General features: G+C 42.1%; 1 long non-coding RNA gene across 1 annotated transcript in view; it reads left to right on the forward strand.

Moving 5' to 3' along the window:
* The window catches only part of LOC123613338 (uncharacterized), a 30273-nt gene extending 14340 nt beyond the window's left edge, over nt 1-15933 (forward strand). The window contains exons 2-3 of the long non-coding RNA XR_012507134.1: nt 9544-9773; nt 11018-15933. This is a non-coding gene — a long non-coding RNA (uncharacterized LOC123613338). The remainder of the gene's footprint in view (nt 1-9543; nt 9774-11017) is intronic.
* Nucleotides 15934-16904: the final 971 nt, after the last annotated feature.

Below are 16904 nucleotides of genomic sequence, written 5' to 3' on the forward strand. Positions count from 1 at the left end.
AGTTTCAAAGTATCTCCCTTATGAAATAAAAGGAAAAAAATAGATGTTGGTCTCTGCCCTTTTTTTCTGACACAGGGCTCCTGAAATCTTTGTAATTTCCAGGGTGATGGGAATGTCTTTTGTTCTAACGATGTGACTTCTTTAGTTCTCCCCTTCATTCTCTTGAGAAGGGAGAAGGGCTGAAAATGGAATTAATGACCAATCATGCCTATGTGATGAAGCATCCATAAAAATCCCAAAAGTATGGTGTTTGGAGAGTTCTGGTAACCACATATCAGGAGAGTGATATCCCCCAGCTCCACAGGGACAGAATGTCCTGCACTTGGGACTCTCCCAGACCTCGCTCAATGTATCTATCCATATGCTTTGTCATATCCTTTAATAAGCTGATAAACATAAATAAATATTTCCCTGAGAACTCACAGGATTCTGTGATCCACTGTAGCAAATTAATTTAACTCAAAAAGGGGGTTGTGGAAACCTCCAATTTGTAACCAAGTCAGGTAGAAGTTGTAGATAACATGGGGACTTACTACTTGTGTTTGGCATCTGAAGTAAGGTGGGGAGCAGTCTTGTGGGACTGAGCCCTTAACCTGTGGGATCTGACACTATCTCCAGGTAGATTGTTGGAAGAGTGCAACTGAGATCACTTGGCATCTGGCAGGGTGCAACGATAGAAACAGATTCACTTCTGTAATATTCTGACAGAGGTGCATATCCTTGATCTAACAATGAGGAAACATCAGATAAACTAATTGGGAAACATTTTTTTTAAGTTACATTATTTCACAAAATAATTCAAGTTGGGAAATAGTTCACAAAATTATATTATTTTACAAAGTAACTGGTGATAGTGTTCAGAAGTGTCAAGGTAGTGGGTGTCTAAGAGGGACAGAGGGTCTGATCCCAGCTGAAGGACACCTTTGAGGCAGGACAACTAAATGTGAAGTGAGATTCTGCACGGAATCTTTTGACTGTAAAAGACTTGATTGAGACAATTGTCAAATCTTAAATAGGATCTGCTGATTATATGGTTGTAACTCATCAATGTTAATTTCCGGATTTTGATATTGTGTAGTGTACAGGACTAAGCACTTAAGTGCTCAGGGGTGATGGGATATCAGGTTGGTAATTTACTAGCAAATGATTCAGGGGAAATATAAGTGTTTGTATTGTGCTTGCAACTTTTCTATAAATTTGTGGTCATTTCAAAACACAAAAAATTAAAGTGATCAATTATTCTTGAAAAGAGGTTCAGAACTGGCTTGATAAGGTTCTTCAGGTACAACAAGGATTGTTATTAAGAGGGTCTTTTTCATCTGCTGAGGAAAGCATAGGGATTCACGTTAGAGATAAGTAAGTAATTTCACTTCTTTAATTCCATGAGCTTTAAATGAGTCTATTTAGCAGAACGGATTTATGATAGACAAAAATACAGAAATTAATTGTTAAAATAAGATTAAAAAATGAGAGCTAAAAGTGAGATAAAATGAATAGGGAGAGTAGGAATTTATATAGAATAAAACCTAAAATAAGCACAAAAATTACCTTTGAGCTCCCCAGTTTTGCCAAGGCAAAGAAATCAAAAGAGGTTACTTAGTGGTTATTATACGATAATAAGCATAGCAAATCACTAGGGAACAAGGTTTTTCATAGCTTTGGTTTCTAAAAGTAATTGTGATGCAGACATTTAAAGAGACTTTAAAAAATAAATGAGCTATATCTTTAACAGCATTTTGCAAAAAAAAGAAAAAATCAGGGACTCTTTTTTTCAAATAGTCATTTCTTATGCCACCCCCAGTAAAACTTAGGGAGAGACTATGGGGTATAGTTCTGAGAAGGTATTTCTATCCAAAATTATATTAACATAGTTCAGGCAAATAGTATTTTATTTGATTTGATACCTCAGTGAGGCTTAGAGAATTAAATTAGTTTGAAACCTGTACTGAGTATGAGACTTTATGCTTATTTAAAATATGGATAACTTTTAAAAAAATTTCTTAAACCTTAATTTTTGTGGGGGGAGATAATTAGATTTCTTTATTTACTCTTAGAGGAGGTACTGGGGATGGAACCCAAGACCTCATCCATGCTAAGCATGTGATCTACCACTTGAGCTATACCCTCCCCTCTATGAATAATTTCTTAGTTCCTGGAAAGAGGCAGCTTAGTGCAATGATGAGGGGGATGGGCTCTGCAGAAGTGTCTGGTTCCCTGACCAGGAGTCCTGGTTTCACTCCTTATTAGCCACGTGACCCCAGACAAGTTACTGCTCCAAGACACAGTTTTTTTACTTCTAAAGTGGGAAAACCACAACGCCTCCTCATAGGTTGTCGAGGTTAAGTTAGATTACATCTGGAAATTACTTAGAATAATGCCTGACACATTGAAAATATTCAATAAATATTAGCTATTACTACTATTATTATTATTTTGTATTTTGCTGAAAGATAATCAACTCCCATAGATGACTGAAAGGATCACACAGTGTAAAGGGAGCATGGACTATGAGACTGAGCGAAAAGGAAAAAAAGAGCTAACTAGAAGCAATGGTCCCAATTATTGGAGTTCTACTTTCTTAACTATTTTGAAAGTAGTTAGGAGGATGGTGAAATGGAAAGAGCAAGGAATTTTGCATCACAGAGATCTGAGTCTGGGCATTGTGTTTTGCCAACTGCATGACTTTGTGCAACCAGCTAACCTGTTTCCTGATGTATATGAGAGATGAGTTTCCGTTTCTTGGCAGGGTTTGGGAAAGATTAAATAAGATAATGTACAAATAGCAGCTGGCCCTGCCATCCCCTGACACTCATACCAAGGCAGACATCAGTAGTCCCTCTCATCACTCTGCCTGAGCTCAGATCTGGTTCCAGAATGCTGCTCAGGAGAGTCTGGGAAGTCCCTACCCCAACCAATCAAATATGAAACCCATTTGTGATCCTGGAGCCCCATGATTTAGTTATACTACCAATAAACTCAAAGTAGGTTTAATTGTGGAGCATACATAAGAAACAGTTTAGCAGAATATATTTTGTTACTTTAATGAGAGCAGCTGCAGTGGAGTGGTGCCAAGAGGAAGCCATTTTGGAGTGGACTAAGAATGGAGGGGGTGGAGAATGTGGGGGTGGCCAAATCAAACTTATCTGAAAAGAGGTGGTAGGCAAAGGGGAACGGATGAAACCACAGCTCAGCACAAGGTAGGGGTGGTGGTTAGCGTATTAGAGAAGGTTTTTGTTTGTTGTTTCGTTGTTTTGAATAGATCAGGGCAAGTTGAACACATTGTAAGAGGAAGTTAATGAACCAGAGGGAAGATACAGGGAAAGGGGATAATTGATGGAACAAGCTGTCAGAGGACGCAGGAGGGGACAGGACTGTAAGTTAAATGATTGCTCTTGGAAGGAAGCAGAGGTAGGAGGTCAGGAAGGAAAAAGAGGTGGCAATACACAATATTTGAGAGTTGAGGGAAGCAAAGAATGTAAGAATGTAAGACTCAGCTGGGTTTTTATCTGTTTACTGCTGTTTTTCTAGCTCCTGGAACAATATTTGGAACATGGTAAGCACTCAATAAATACTAATTGAATAAAGTGCAGAAACAAGTATTTTGCGTCGGTGAGGGACCGTTGTCAAGATCTAGATTTTAATGCTTTCTCATGAACTTCCTTATGGATACAAGTAGTTGCTATTGGAGTTTTGGTTTCACTGAGTTTGGCATTTCCTTCAGTAGAACGAAGAAAGTCCATGTGATGAAGAAAAGAGAATTAAAAAGCTTGTAGCGAGCTGTCTAGTTGTCTGCCCCCGAATCCCCCTGTCTTTTCCAGTTGGAAACCTTCTACCTGCAACAGTCTCTCGGCCCCACCCCAAGCCTCTCAGCTCCACCCCAAGGGTTGGAACCATCCTATTTCCCAATAGGGAACTATGAGGAGACACATTGTTTGCTCCATACTGAGTCAGATTTAAGGCTGATTCTGCACCAACCTTAAAGCTTCTGTAAGTCATCAAATTTCGTATGTATCTGAGAAGGCGTTGGAAATTACAGTATGTTATATAGTTGTCAGATGTTGTTTTTTCACAGAGCTGGTTCCATGCTCTTTCCAGCTCTGCCCATGATTCTAAGACCCCAGTATAAAAGTAGACAGGTCATCTCCCTGGGCCTTGACAGATGTAGGAATAAGGCTCCTTCCCCATCTTGAGCCTGAGCCCCACCCTGGCTGGGTCGCAATCTAGCATGCTTTAAGCTCAGAGTCCTTTGTCTCTGTTGCTGCTGCCATGGCCCCTACTTCTGTCAGCTGCTGCCTCCTGTGGCATTCTTCACTGTGCAGCAGGATAGCTGCCCATTTGTACCTATTACTATGAGGAAATTTCACCTTCCTTGGTTAAAAAAAAAGCTCAAAACTCTGGGATGTCTGGACCACATGGCCTTGGCTTTTGCCTAAGGCTCACATTCCTTTTGAGTCTGTGTCTGATCCTACATCACTGTGTTGGCTAAGGGGCACTGCATCCCCCCACGTTTTTTCTTACATTGGGCGGGGACCCTGTGTTGATTCCCTGGAGCCCAACTGAACCAAGAAGTTCATAAACAACAGGAAGTGAAGGGGCAGTAAAAGGAGGTACTTTCATTGATCTTGTTTAGGACTTGGTTTACTTCCCTTTAATTTTTTGGATGAATACATGGATGCCTCTGCTCCTAGCTCCTGGTCTACCATCCTCATGGTGGTTCCTGTCTTTTATACCCACCAGCTGGGAGAGTGTGTGCCTTCCATGGTCTTGGCATGGCAGTTCTATGTTCCTGTCTTCACGTCTTTTCTCTGAGTGGTTGGCATTAGGGGTGGCCTCCCCATTCAAACACAATCCAACCTACTTCCAGATACGAGTGTGTCTTTATGGACATCACCAGGAAATCATAGCACCCTCTCAACAGCTCAAAAGATGTGCCCATATATTCTTATCTGGTAAGAGCAGGGTTAGTTTTCGTAGCTTCCAGTGGGATCTCCTTGTTGCCTGCTTGGACAAACTCCCTTGTTTGAAGTGGTACATGGTTCAACTCTATTTGTATGGGTGTGTTCTGGTTGTGGCTTGATTCATAGTTTCTATAATCAAGCCCCCATTTGACAAGAGAAGAGAGCCACAACAGGCAGGATGTAAGGTAAGATTTCTGGAGACCAAGATATATTAGGAAGCACCAAATGTTGCATCCTATTAATTACTCAGACTGAAAGAATAAGCACTAAATCCATGCCAGACAGCACTCAAAGCTCTGTAAAAATCCCTCCATCCTGAGCTGTTGGCATTGTGCACAGGACCATCAATAACCAACTTGTAAACCTGTGGTGGTTCCAGGTGTGACGAGACATTACACGTAGGAAATTGTGAAACTCATCTCAAAAATTTCCACCGTCTCATCGAGATAATACTGCATTCCTCTCCTAATGAAAACCTTGCAGTGAAAATAAATAATAATAAACTTAATATTTAAAGTGTAAGCAATGAAGCAAAGCTTTTCAAAACTTCTTTTCACTTTTAAAAGGGAAAAACCTGCAGGAGAGGAATATTTTCAAAGGACAAATATAAAGCTGGACAAAAGAAGCAAGACATGGGAAAATGCCCGTTTTCTTCTGGCTGTCATACTTAGCAAACAGCAAGCATGGTGAGGAGGCAAAGTCACCATTTTGGTAAATCTGTGGAAATAACAAGTATTAACGCAATGAAGGGAAAAGTCTGTGGGGAAGTTTAAATGAAGAGACGCCAAGCAAAAACTTCCTGTCCCCATTCGTGGGCTTAGGCTGGAGCTCTAGCTGTGGGCTCTGGTTGGAATATGCACGGTAGAGTCTAAGTTCAAAGGAGCAAAGCGAGAAAGAGGTAAGTTGGTAGCTCACTCATGTGCCACCAGCGTGTCCCATCCATCACTGCTGCCTGAGGGTTTCCCGTGAAACACCAAAGTCACTTGGAGACAGCCCTAATTAAGCACTCATGTGGCTTTGCAGGACCTCTGCTTTTTCAATTTTTTAAAAATCTGGGTCATGTTCTAATATGAAAACTTCATTCCTGGAGAAAAAGCAAGAACTGCCACCCAGGAAATACCTACTCAGTTTTCCCCATGAAAGTTTAAGTTTGAAATGTGCATGTTGAAGGAAGCATGTTTTGTTACTTAGCCGAAGATACTTTTCCAGACATGATCCAACTTGGCAGCTTCTCATGCAAGAACTTCCTATAAATGTATTGCTTTCTCCCTGTAAATTCCTAGAAGTGAACTGGCTGGTGTAAGCTCTGCCCTCCTTGACTAATAACCAGACTCACACAAAGTTGCGTTTAAATAAATAGAACAGCATTTGACACCACCGAACTGCTTCTCCAGGTGTGAAGAGTATCCCGATGAGTCAGAGGTTTATACTCGGTCTGGTTGCGAGGTTTAGTGCTGATCTGGATCTGGATCTGGATCTGGATCTGGATCTGGATCTTGCTACTTAAAGAGCAGTCTAGCAGCATAGGCGTTACCTGGGAACTGAATAGACACGCAGCCTCTTAGTCCCACCCAAACCTGTTGAATCACAATCTGCGTTTTAACAAGAAGCTCGGGTGATCTGTCTGCTCCTGAAGCCTGGGCAGCACTGGGAAGGGGAGGAGAAGGAAGCTGTGTGGAATGCGCTACACCATGAAGCTGGAGCTGTGTGGGCTTCAGCCATACCTGGAACCACCCGCCCCTTCCAGGTGTCGTTAGATTTCTGGCTAATGATGGGCTCAAGGTGTTTTATGAGGGTCTGGCAGGTATTTTGCAGGTGGAAAAAGACAGAAGAGTAGCAAGAATGAAATGGTCAGGACTTGTAAACGCAACAGAGTTTCTCATCAGCTTCCAAAGACTATATTCTCCACCCTTCCTCAAATATCTTCCATGTGGTTTGTCTACACATCTAGGTGACAGCCAGGCCCTGGTGTTCCTTGTAGAAATGGTGGGGCTTGGAGACCACCCAGCAGGTGAGGGGGAGGCTGGAGGGAAGCCAGACAGAATGTGAGCTCCATTTGCCCAGTTCAACCAAGGCAGCTCTGCTTTTATTTGCTTTATGTGTTGAAGTTCCATTTAAGATTTGCTGAATAATTAGCAAGCCTGTGAAAACCACTGCCCAGAGCAAAGAGCACAAGAACTATTCCCAGATCAGGCAAAAGCAAGACAGCGTTGTGTGAAGAGTTGTGGTTTTTTGGAGTCAGACCTGCCTAGGATTGAATAGCTCTGCTCATCTCAGCAGACTTACACTTTCCATGCCTCAGGGTTCTCATCTGTGACCTGGAGGTACCAATGCTGGCTAAACACGCACCTGCTTTGTCCAGGACGTTTCCTTGTTTACAGTTGTTGTCTTTGCATCAATATTAATGATCCCCTTTGCTCTCGAGAGTGTCTTGGTTTGGATGATACAGGCACCCTAACCAATAGCTACCTCGAGGTGTTGTTTGAAGTATTTAAGATTAGGTAACTGCAGAGCTTGCTGTCACCTCAGTGATTTTACTGTAGGTGCTCATTAAAGACGGCATTCTTGTGACCAGAATGGGTACAGAGTTACCAGTTTTGAGTCGGTTACCCTTGGCCTTGGTATTCAAGTTCAGCTGATCAAACCAGGGGAATCTCTGTCCACACCCTTTCAAAGTGAAGCATTGCACTAGTTCTTTTCCAGTTTCTGCCAGGGCCTTTGGTGGACTTTTCTGCTCTCTGAATGCCTGAGAGGGCTGTCTGGGGTGGTCTTTGTTCTTGTAAGGAGGTATTTTAGGGGCTTGTTAGAACTGTGCTGTGCTCTGGCGTATAGAGTGAAATGGCAAGGATAGAGGGGGTTACAGTTTACGTTCCGAACCTTCAAAGAGACAACCTCCTGGCTCCTAGGTACAGAGCTCGAGATCAGCCATCTCCACCTGAGAGTTCTCCTCGAGCCTCCTTCCTTCCGTGGGTTCCCACGGCCAGACTAGGGGATTGGGTCATATTACATTCTACACTTCAAACAGTGCTTCAGGAAAAGAGGCAGTGTTTCCTGCCTTTGTGCAGTTAGAGCCTTGGGGTAGTGTTCTTAAAATGCATTAAGGGGAAGTGGAATCTATGCTGCTAAACAAACAAATCCAGCGTCCAACATTTTGGGTGGCACAGGGAGACTCTGTGAGGTGGTGTTTTACTCCGTTCTGACTGTGCTCGTTGGGAAAAGTATCAGGGTTTGTTTTTTAGACTAGAGCAGAGGGTTCCTCTGGAAAAAGGGTTTGAGATTTAAGAGAAGGTTGAGTGTCAGTAAAATCATCGCCTACACAGCTTTTCCATTGGCATCTGTACTAGTGGAGACCAAGGCAGCAATTGTGTTGGGCACAGTCATGGTATTTATCTCACCAAGATGTATGTAAGATGTCAGTATCTTTAATTCATAGCTGGCCACCTGCACAGGAAACCAGGCAGACAGAATATACTTTAGGATCCTAATTTAAACCTATTATAAAAGTTTTTTTTCTCTTTTGAAAAGTGATAAGGAGATTCATAATCTATGGTTTAGGTAGACACATACCAACCAAATATTTTTAAGAGTTTTAAAGCTTTTAAATGGGAAGAGCTATACCCCAAACCTTTCAAGGGTCAGAGGTCAAAACAAATCTCACAGTGCCACATGGTATGGGTCTAAAGGTCTTTATTAGGGAAGGGGGATTTTCATGAAGAGAAAGCACAGATTCTCCATCCTTTCATGACCCACGGAGAAGCCTGCTGGACATGCAGCATGGGCCCCTTTTTACAGGGTGACCTTGAGAAAGCACTTATTGATGAGCCAATGAGCAGGTTGTCTGGTACCAGGCAGTCTGCATTTGGGGTGCTAATTATGCACTGAGGCTGTCTGGGAATGCTGGCAGCCCAGCACCTTGGCTTGGGAACCCATGAGAAGTTACAGACCCTCTACAAAAGGGAAGGGAGCCACCCGTCCCTGCGAAGCTGAGTTTTGGTGAAACCCTTCCCACTAGAGAGGGGAGGTGAAGCCCCCTTCCCAAGTCACAGCTGGCTCATTTCCAGGTAATCCAGCATGAGCTCCTAGGGACGCTTGTGGGCAGTTCTGGTCATTGCATCATTGCATCACGAATATGCTCAGATATAATAGTGTCTGAGAGTATTTCACAAAGTCTAATCTTGGCTGTTGGCAAAGCTGAAACAACCTCTCTCACACGTATCATTTTGGTGTTAAAACCTTGTCCCACTCCAGCTCCATCATGAGCTGTCAATGCAGCCGGCCCCATCTGTGCAGATGGGAACCAGAACATCAGCCTGGAAATAAAATTGGAAATCTGTTCTTCCTGCCATCGATAGGTGAATCTTTGACAGTGAGGCAGTCACAAATGGAGTGCCAGAAGTCCCTAAAATAAAGCTACAGTTTCATTCAAGTATGTAGAGGACCACTGGTTTTCTTAAAAGGTGTGTGCCACCCATGAATAGCAAAGCTGCCATTCCAGGAGAACCATGAAGTAGAGGAAAGCCTGCGTGTACACTGTGTTGTTCGAGTCTAGTCGTGAGCTGTGTCCCTGTCCTCTTGCCATTTTCAGCTGCACTTATAGTTCCAGAGTCTGCAGGGCACTGTTCTCCCTTCTGCGTGGCTCCTAGTGTGAGGTTGAACTCAACAAGGAACGCGCTCACCCGGCTTCTCTTACTCTGCAAAGCAGCAACAAACTGATGCAATCTGTCAACACCCAGCAGAGCTGAGAACTCCCTGTCCTGTGCTGGGTTTCAGACTCTTCGCCCTCAGTTGTCGTTTGGGGATTGCCGCTCTGTCCTGGTGAGTGCGCCCTTCTTCCTCTGAGCACGTTACTGTCAGCTGCTTCTGGAGAATAAAAAGCATCCAGAGAAGTAAGGAATAGAATACAGCAAAGTATAAAGAAAAACACAGTCCGTTATCACCCACAGCCTGGGCCTCCACACACCGTTATAAGAGAAATTGAATAGTGCTAATAGAAGTCCCTCAATCTCGTATCTGCAATTCTGAATTCCCCAAAAGCCCTGAAAACCGATTTGGTGGAGAAACCTGACTCGATTTCATCCAAATGATGAGATGCATAGTCTTTTTTTTTTAAAAAAAAGTCTCACTTAGTATGAATAATCACATATCACTGCAAAAATACTAACGTGCTTGAATAGGGTTGCCCCAGACTCTGCTGAAGGTTTTATATAATATGGGTGTACAGATCATATGGTCTTTTAAATCAGAAAAATTAGAATTCCAGAATACATCTGGCCTTACGGGTTTCATAGAAGGGATTATGAACATGTACATGTACCCAAGTGGGAAAAACCAGACAATACAGGGAGGCACGAGATGAAGAGGGAAGTCTCCCCTCCCACTCATCAGCCCTGTCCCTCTTCCTAAAGGTCACCACTGTCATCAGTTCCTTGGAATCCTTCTAGAATTTATTTTTATGAATATGACATGATTTTGTGAAATAATTTTTACAAAAAGTATATGATAAACACCATTCTTGGATATTTTCCCATGTCAGCAAATAAAAGCTCTGCCTCATTTATTTTAGTCTCTGCCTAGTAGTCCATCATACAGATGCAACATGATTTATTTAAGAGGCCCCAAATAAGGAACACGATGTGTGTGTTTTATTTATTTTTATTTTTGGTGGGGGCATCTTGTATGAGTATCTTCCCACAATGAACATCTTGGCAAAAAGAATTTTGTGAATATGCCCATCAGTTAAATTCCTACGAGTGACAGTGGATTCAGTTTCTATTTGGGGTGATGAAAATGTTCTAAAATTAGATGATGATGATGGTGGCATGTCTTTATGAATACACCACAAACTATTGAATTGTACACTTGAATGGTTGAGTATTATGTATGTGAGTTGAATGTCAAAAAAGCTGTTTAAAAATTCCTAGGGTCTGAGGGTGTGCTGTAAAACGTTTATAGTTCTTTTTATAATTAGAAAGGTGCGCATTCAGCCGTATCTTCACCAGCCCTAGTCTCTGCCTTTTTGCCTGAGCTCTTACACTGAGATGGTCATTGTTTGCTTATAGGAATCCCCCTGAGCCTGGGGCCTGGAGGGACTTTGCTGAAAGCTCTAGCCATAGAAGGTATCTCACCTCTGACAGGTAACATTTTGCTTCTGAACTGCTCCTGTTGGCCCAACCAGAATTGTTTGGTGGGTGTGACCCAGGCCAAGGGCTTTCTCCTAGGGTTTCTCATGGGCCAGGAGATGGGAGGCAGTTGCTCCACCAACAGGAAGAAGTTGGTGCAGTCTTGTGTGGGCACATCTCTTTTCTGTAGGAGTTAGTGTCCTTGGACATGAAGGTATATGGCCCTACCCTTCAGCAACCAACTGTCCCAGGACCGAACATGATCCCGCCGGTCTTAATCTTGCCAATTTTGATAAGATTTAGTCTTTTAACTAAGACTGCCTTATATTTCTTTGTATTTCCCACACTAACACATTTCATAACTTTTAAATGTTTTCACATGTAGCATCTCATTTAATCAGCATGGCAGTCCTGTGAGATTTATTGTAGTATTTGTATTTTGCAGATGAGGAAACTGAGACGACAGCCAGAGACTTGTCAGGGACACATAGCCATTAACCATACAGAACCATCCTGGGCCCAAGATCTCATTAAGTTTGTGTCTCACAACAGCCCTGTAGGGTAGCAAGATCATAGCTCATCACTCCCATTTTACAAAGGAAAAGACTGAGGCCAAAGTCACATCGTGCCAGTGGTAGAGCTGCCCTGGTTTCTGTACCAGTGCTCTTCTACCATACCGTTCTCTCTCTGGACGTGCAGAGGAAGAAGAATAGCTGCAGGGCAGGCAGTGCTTACTATTCTTTGTCAGCCTCTACACCAAACAATTTATGTGTATTAGTTGAATTGAGAAGATGGCTGTGAAAGGGAGCAGGGCCCTGTGGTCCTCACCCTCACTCCTGTCTCAGCTGAAGAAAAAAATGGCCATATGTGAGGGGAGGGGAGGAATGGAGGATGCAATATTTTTTTTCTAAATTTCACCCAAGGGGTAAGTAAAAGCTTTGAAATCTATAATTAATCATAGGTATCAGAAAATAAAATTTATTTGCCTTCAAGAAGCTGGAGATGGTACAGAAAAGTACCAGCACGATCGGAAAGACTTGGTGAAGCATTTAGCGATGAAGCCACCAACCTCAACTTTAAATTGACCTGGAGTTAAAAATATTTATATATGGATAGCCCTTGAATTCATACCCCTGAAATGCCCAGGATGGGTGTCCCGGAGTTATTAGGTTCATCCAATTGTAGTTCTCTATGTGACAGAAGTCTGGAAATTTAAGTAACTCCAGGGAAAAGTGTTGCTAAAGATTCTGTCTTCAGGCCTCTCATTCTGTCTCTCTGTCTCCATCTCCTCTCCCTGAAGCATCTGCCATGTGTTTGGTGGCTATAATTTTCATTAATAAATCATAGAACCAATTTCTTCTCTCTCCACCCCTTTAGATTCTGGCCTTAAAGTGTTTGTCTTGTTATTTGGAAACCTCTGAAGAACGAGTGAGATACGTATTTTAAAAATTGATTTTCAGATATTATTCTTTCTTTTGGTGACTCATTCACTCTCATGGCTTCTCCCAAACCCACATCTACAGCCCCAGCATTTCTCAAAGCCCCAGCATTTCCTTTTAGCTGTCTGTGGACAGTAACCCTGAGTGGCCCACTGGCTCCTCGAACCCTCATCTTCTGCCAATCTCTAACTTCAAGGTTTTCTTTGAGTCTTCTTTACTTTTCATACCAAGTCAGTGAATTGTACCTATAGTCTCCTCTCTACTCCAAAGTACCCATCATCATCTCTCACCTGGTGTATATAAAGACCTTGACCTTGTTTCCAGTGGGCACTCTTTTCCCACTTCCATCCAAACTGCACTGCCAGGCTCACTGAAGGGAGATTTTGATCCTATCGCTTTCATATTCAAAATCTCAAATGTCTTCCCTAGTCTGTGGAACCGGTGTTAATTTTTTAGCCAAGGAATCAAGGTCCTTCATAAAACTTCCCACTCTTCTCTGAGTCTGATATTCTGGATAGTCCATCTCTACTAATTTCCATGAGAAGAATTAAGATGAGTCTGTTGCACCCAAGTTCTGTAGAAGCAGCATTGTTGATGAAAATCACATCAGTATTTTAAAAACCTTCGTGACCAAAAGAGGCTTAAGAATTGACCTTCAATGATTTGAACAATGATTGAAATGCCTCCTCCATGTTTCCTTGCTCTGGTTTTTTGTTTTGTTTTTGTTTTTGTTTTTCAGGCCCACTGAATGATCTGTATTGTATGGCATCCTGTGGGAGGCAACAAACAAAAAGTATTACCAATATAGTGCAACTCAAGATTTCTGACTTCAGTCACATCCACAGCCCTCATGCTGAGAAGCAGACATGATGCTATCACTTCAGAATTCCCTCAGACAGCACAGACACCAGTCATGAAGTCCTGGTGCCTCAGAGGGTACAGCACTTCTCAAGCCATGTATCCTGACCTGGTACAGTTCAGAAAATATGACTACCGAGTAATGGAACTGCGTCACGTGTGTACTTAACTTACCATGAACTTCAGCCTTCGCTGAAACTGGGACTCGGCCACCTCCTTTCATCCTCACAACCAACCACAAACATTCCGGAGGCTTAATAATAGGTTCGTCCAATCCCTGCAGGCGAGCAGGTGCTCTTTGGAATTCTCCACCCACTCCTAGTCAGAAATTTGATGGGAATGTTAAAGGAGAATGATTTCAGTATTCAGAAACCTGCATAGAAATGCAACCTCTGTCCCTTACTTTAGGTCACGTTGTCCTCAGGCTTTAGTTTGCATAAGCATTAACAATTAGGATCATTTGTGTAAAACCTTGTGTTCCGGACTCTATGGACAATTCAAGGGATGTTTCAAGGTTACTTTTGAAATTTATTTTTCAAAATTAAATAGCACAAATGAAACAGAATCAAAATGTATTTGATGAAGAGTCTTGCACCCATCCCTCTCCCTCTGCCTAATTTCCACCCAGTCCCACCAAAGATCACCAGGATCACCACTGTTGTTAGTCTCGTGTGTTCTTCCAGAGTTCCTAGAGGCAAATACAAGCAAATATGAATGTGTATTATAACCCTCCTTTGTACAAACATTTTCCAACATTTTTTCTTTCATTTGTCAGCATAAGTTGGAGATCTTTGTACATAGCGAACATCCTCATTCTTTATATATATATAAATATAAAATCTACATATATATAGCTATGTATGTATATATATATATAGAGAGAGAGAGCTACATAGAATTCCACTGTGTCGATAGATGGCACTTGTGTTGTTTCTGATGTTTTACTATTAAAAACAGTGCTGCAGTGAATAACTTTGAAAACCCATTATTTTGAATGTGTTGAAACTAAGCTTCAGGATGAATTCCAGAGCAGGGTTGCTGGGTCAAAGGGTATATGCCTTTGGAATTTTGATAGACGTTGCCTTCATAAGATTATTCCAGTTTACACTCATGTCAGCAGGATAGGTGAGTACCTGTTTTCTCAGCTTGTCAACAGCTTGTCAACTGAATGTGCTGTCACGTTTTTGTCTTTTTGCCCCTCTGAGAGAGTACAAGTGGCATTTCATTGTAGCTTTTGTTTTGAATGTCTCCTACTAGTAATAAGACCAAATATCTCTTCCTATATACAAGGGCTGTTTATATTTTCTCCATGTGATCTGTCTGCTTGCATCTTTTGCCCACTTCTATGTTGGCTTTTTCTTCTTGATTTCCAGGAGATCTCTATATAGTTAGGAAGTTAGCTTGTTGTCTGTGGTTTGGTTTGCAAATATTTTCCCCAGTTGATGCTTGTCTTTGAACTTTGCTTATTATATTATTCTTTATGCAGAAGTGTATTATTTTATGTAATTGAACTTTTTTATTTTTGATGAAATTTAGAAGTTTGAGTCATAGTTAGAAATACTATAGGGAAATTCTCTCATGGTTTTTTTCTTTGGATTTCATTTCTGACATTTGAACTTTTAAGCCTTTTTATCATGGTTTCTCTTGGTGTAGTGGTGTATGTTAAGGTTAATTTTGATTATTCTTGGTTTTTCACTTGGAACTGACCCTAAGTGAGATATGATTCGCTACTGTGATCATTTGTGAACAAATCTTCAGTTTCTGTCCTTAGATAGAGGAGCAGAGGGTGTCTGGTAGGCTGCCCAGCCTGATCAGTGTAAGGCAAACGGTTCCTATCCTGGCCCTCCTCTACGTAATAGTGCTGTTCCCCTTTTCAGTGGATCTATCAGGAACCCACAAAAGGAATTCCTGTAGCTTTACCTTGGAATGTGACCCAAAAAGTGCAGAAAAAGCCCAGAAAAAAAAGGGACACTTCTCACAGCCAGTGGAGAGTGAACCCATTCCAAGTGGAGCAAGAGAAAACCAAAAGACAGTGAGGGACTGGGACAGCTGGAAACTGGGACAGGAGCCAAGAGAAACAGGCTTCAAATTCTAAAATATAAAAAAGGCGAAGATGGGAACTTTCTAAGAGTCCAATGTCCGATTTGGAATTTGCGGTTTTCCTCAATGGTTTCCCTTTAGGAAAACCAGAAGCACTGCAGGTGTGCTTAGCGGCAGTGAGGGATCCTTTGCAGCTGAGAGGACACGTTTGCAGCTAGTGGTAAGAGAAAGAAAGGTCGACTGAAATTATGGGGGAGAAAATATGCTTTCTGGTCTGTGTTACTTCTGCAGGGAAGTACCCCACAAGATAGAGGGAGTGTTTTCACAAGCACTGTGGGAACAACATGCTTTGGAAGTTTCTGGAAAGACCCACTGCCAAATAAGCAAAAGACTGATTGGACCCAACGCCCCCATCGCAGTCTCTATGCCTTGGCACACGGTCTTCGCCGTTTCTGGTGGCTTGCCTGCTGTGAGTGATGAATTGGCTGCCACGGTAGAGATGGTCTAATCCAGACAAGGCACCTGCAGAAAAAAAATCGATGGAGTAATATGCCAAAAGGGAATGAAAATGTACACTAGCCAGGTTCCTGTCACCTGGGGACCACATGTCCTGGGATGATATATGGGGTTTCTTTGTAAAAATATGTGTATTATCTATTCATATATTTATATACACACTAAAAAGTCTTAAGACTGGAAGGAAATCTATTAAAATTATAATGATGTGTTAAGAAAAACTCTTAAGACTTGGAAAAAAGAATGACTGTATGTCCTTTCCACGTCATATCAGAACAGTCCAGCAGACCCACCCAGTGATTATCTGATTCTCTGGGGGAACATTCCTTAGTTTAAGTTATTACACTCCGCCCTCTTATCCGCAGGGAATGTGTTCCAAGATCCCCAGCAGATGCCTGGAACTGCGGATAGTACTGAACCCTGCGTACGTAGCTTTTTCCTATACATACATACCTATGATAAAGTTTATAAATTAGGCACAGAAGGAGACTATCCAGACTGTCAGCATCACTACCCTTGCTCTTTGGGACCATTATGAAGTAAAATAAGGGATGCTTGAACACAAGCACTGAGACCCTGTGGGTAACTGAGAAGGCCACTAACAGGAAGGAAACACTGAACTGAGGGAGGATTCATGTCCCTGCCGGGATGCAGTGGGACGCTGAGAAATCTCATCACACTACTCAGAATGGTGCACAATTTAGAACTTACCAATTGTTTATTTCTGGAATTTCCCATTTAATATTTTTGGACCGAGGTTGACCGGGGGTAACTGAAACCACAGAAAGTGAAACTGCAGATAAACAGGAGGACTGTGTTCACTACTGATTAGAGCCTGGACTCTGTGAAGTCACACGACAACATGTGGATTTTATTTCCCCAGAAGCAAAACAAATTATTTCTGCTCTTAAAGTTTACGGTTCTATTCTCTGCAAGGTACGAACCGTCTCTGTGTCTAGACTAGCAGTCTTCCT

Source organism: Camelus bactrianus, chromosome 5 (assembly GCF_048773025.1).
Source record: "Camelus bactrianus isolate YW-2024 breed Bactrian camel chromosome 5, ASM4877302v1, whole genome shotgun sequence".
NCBI classification, from domain to species: domain Eukaryota; kingdom Metazoa; phylum Chordata; class Mammalia; order Artiodactyla; family Camelidae; genus Camelus; species Camelus bactrianus.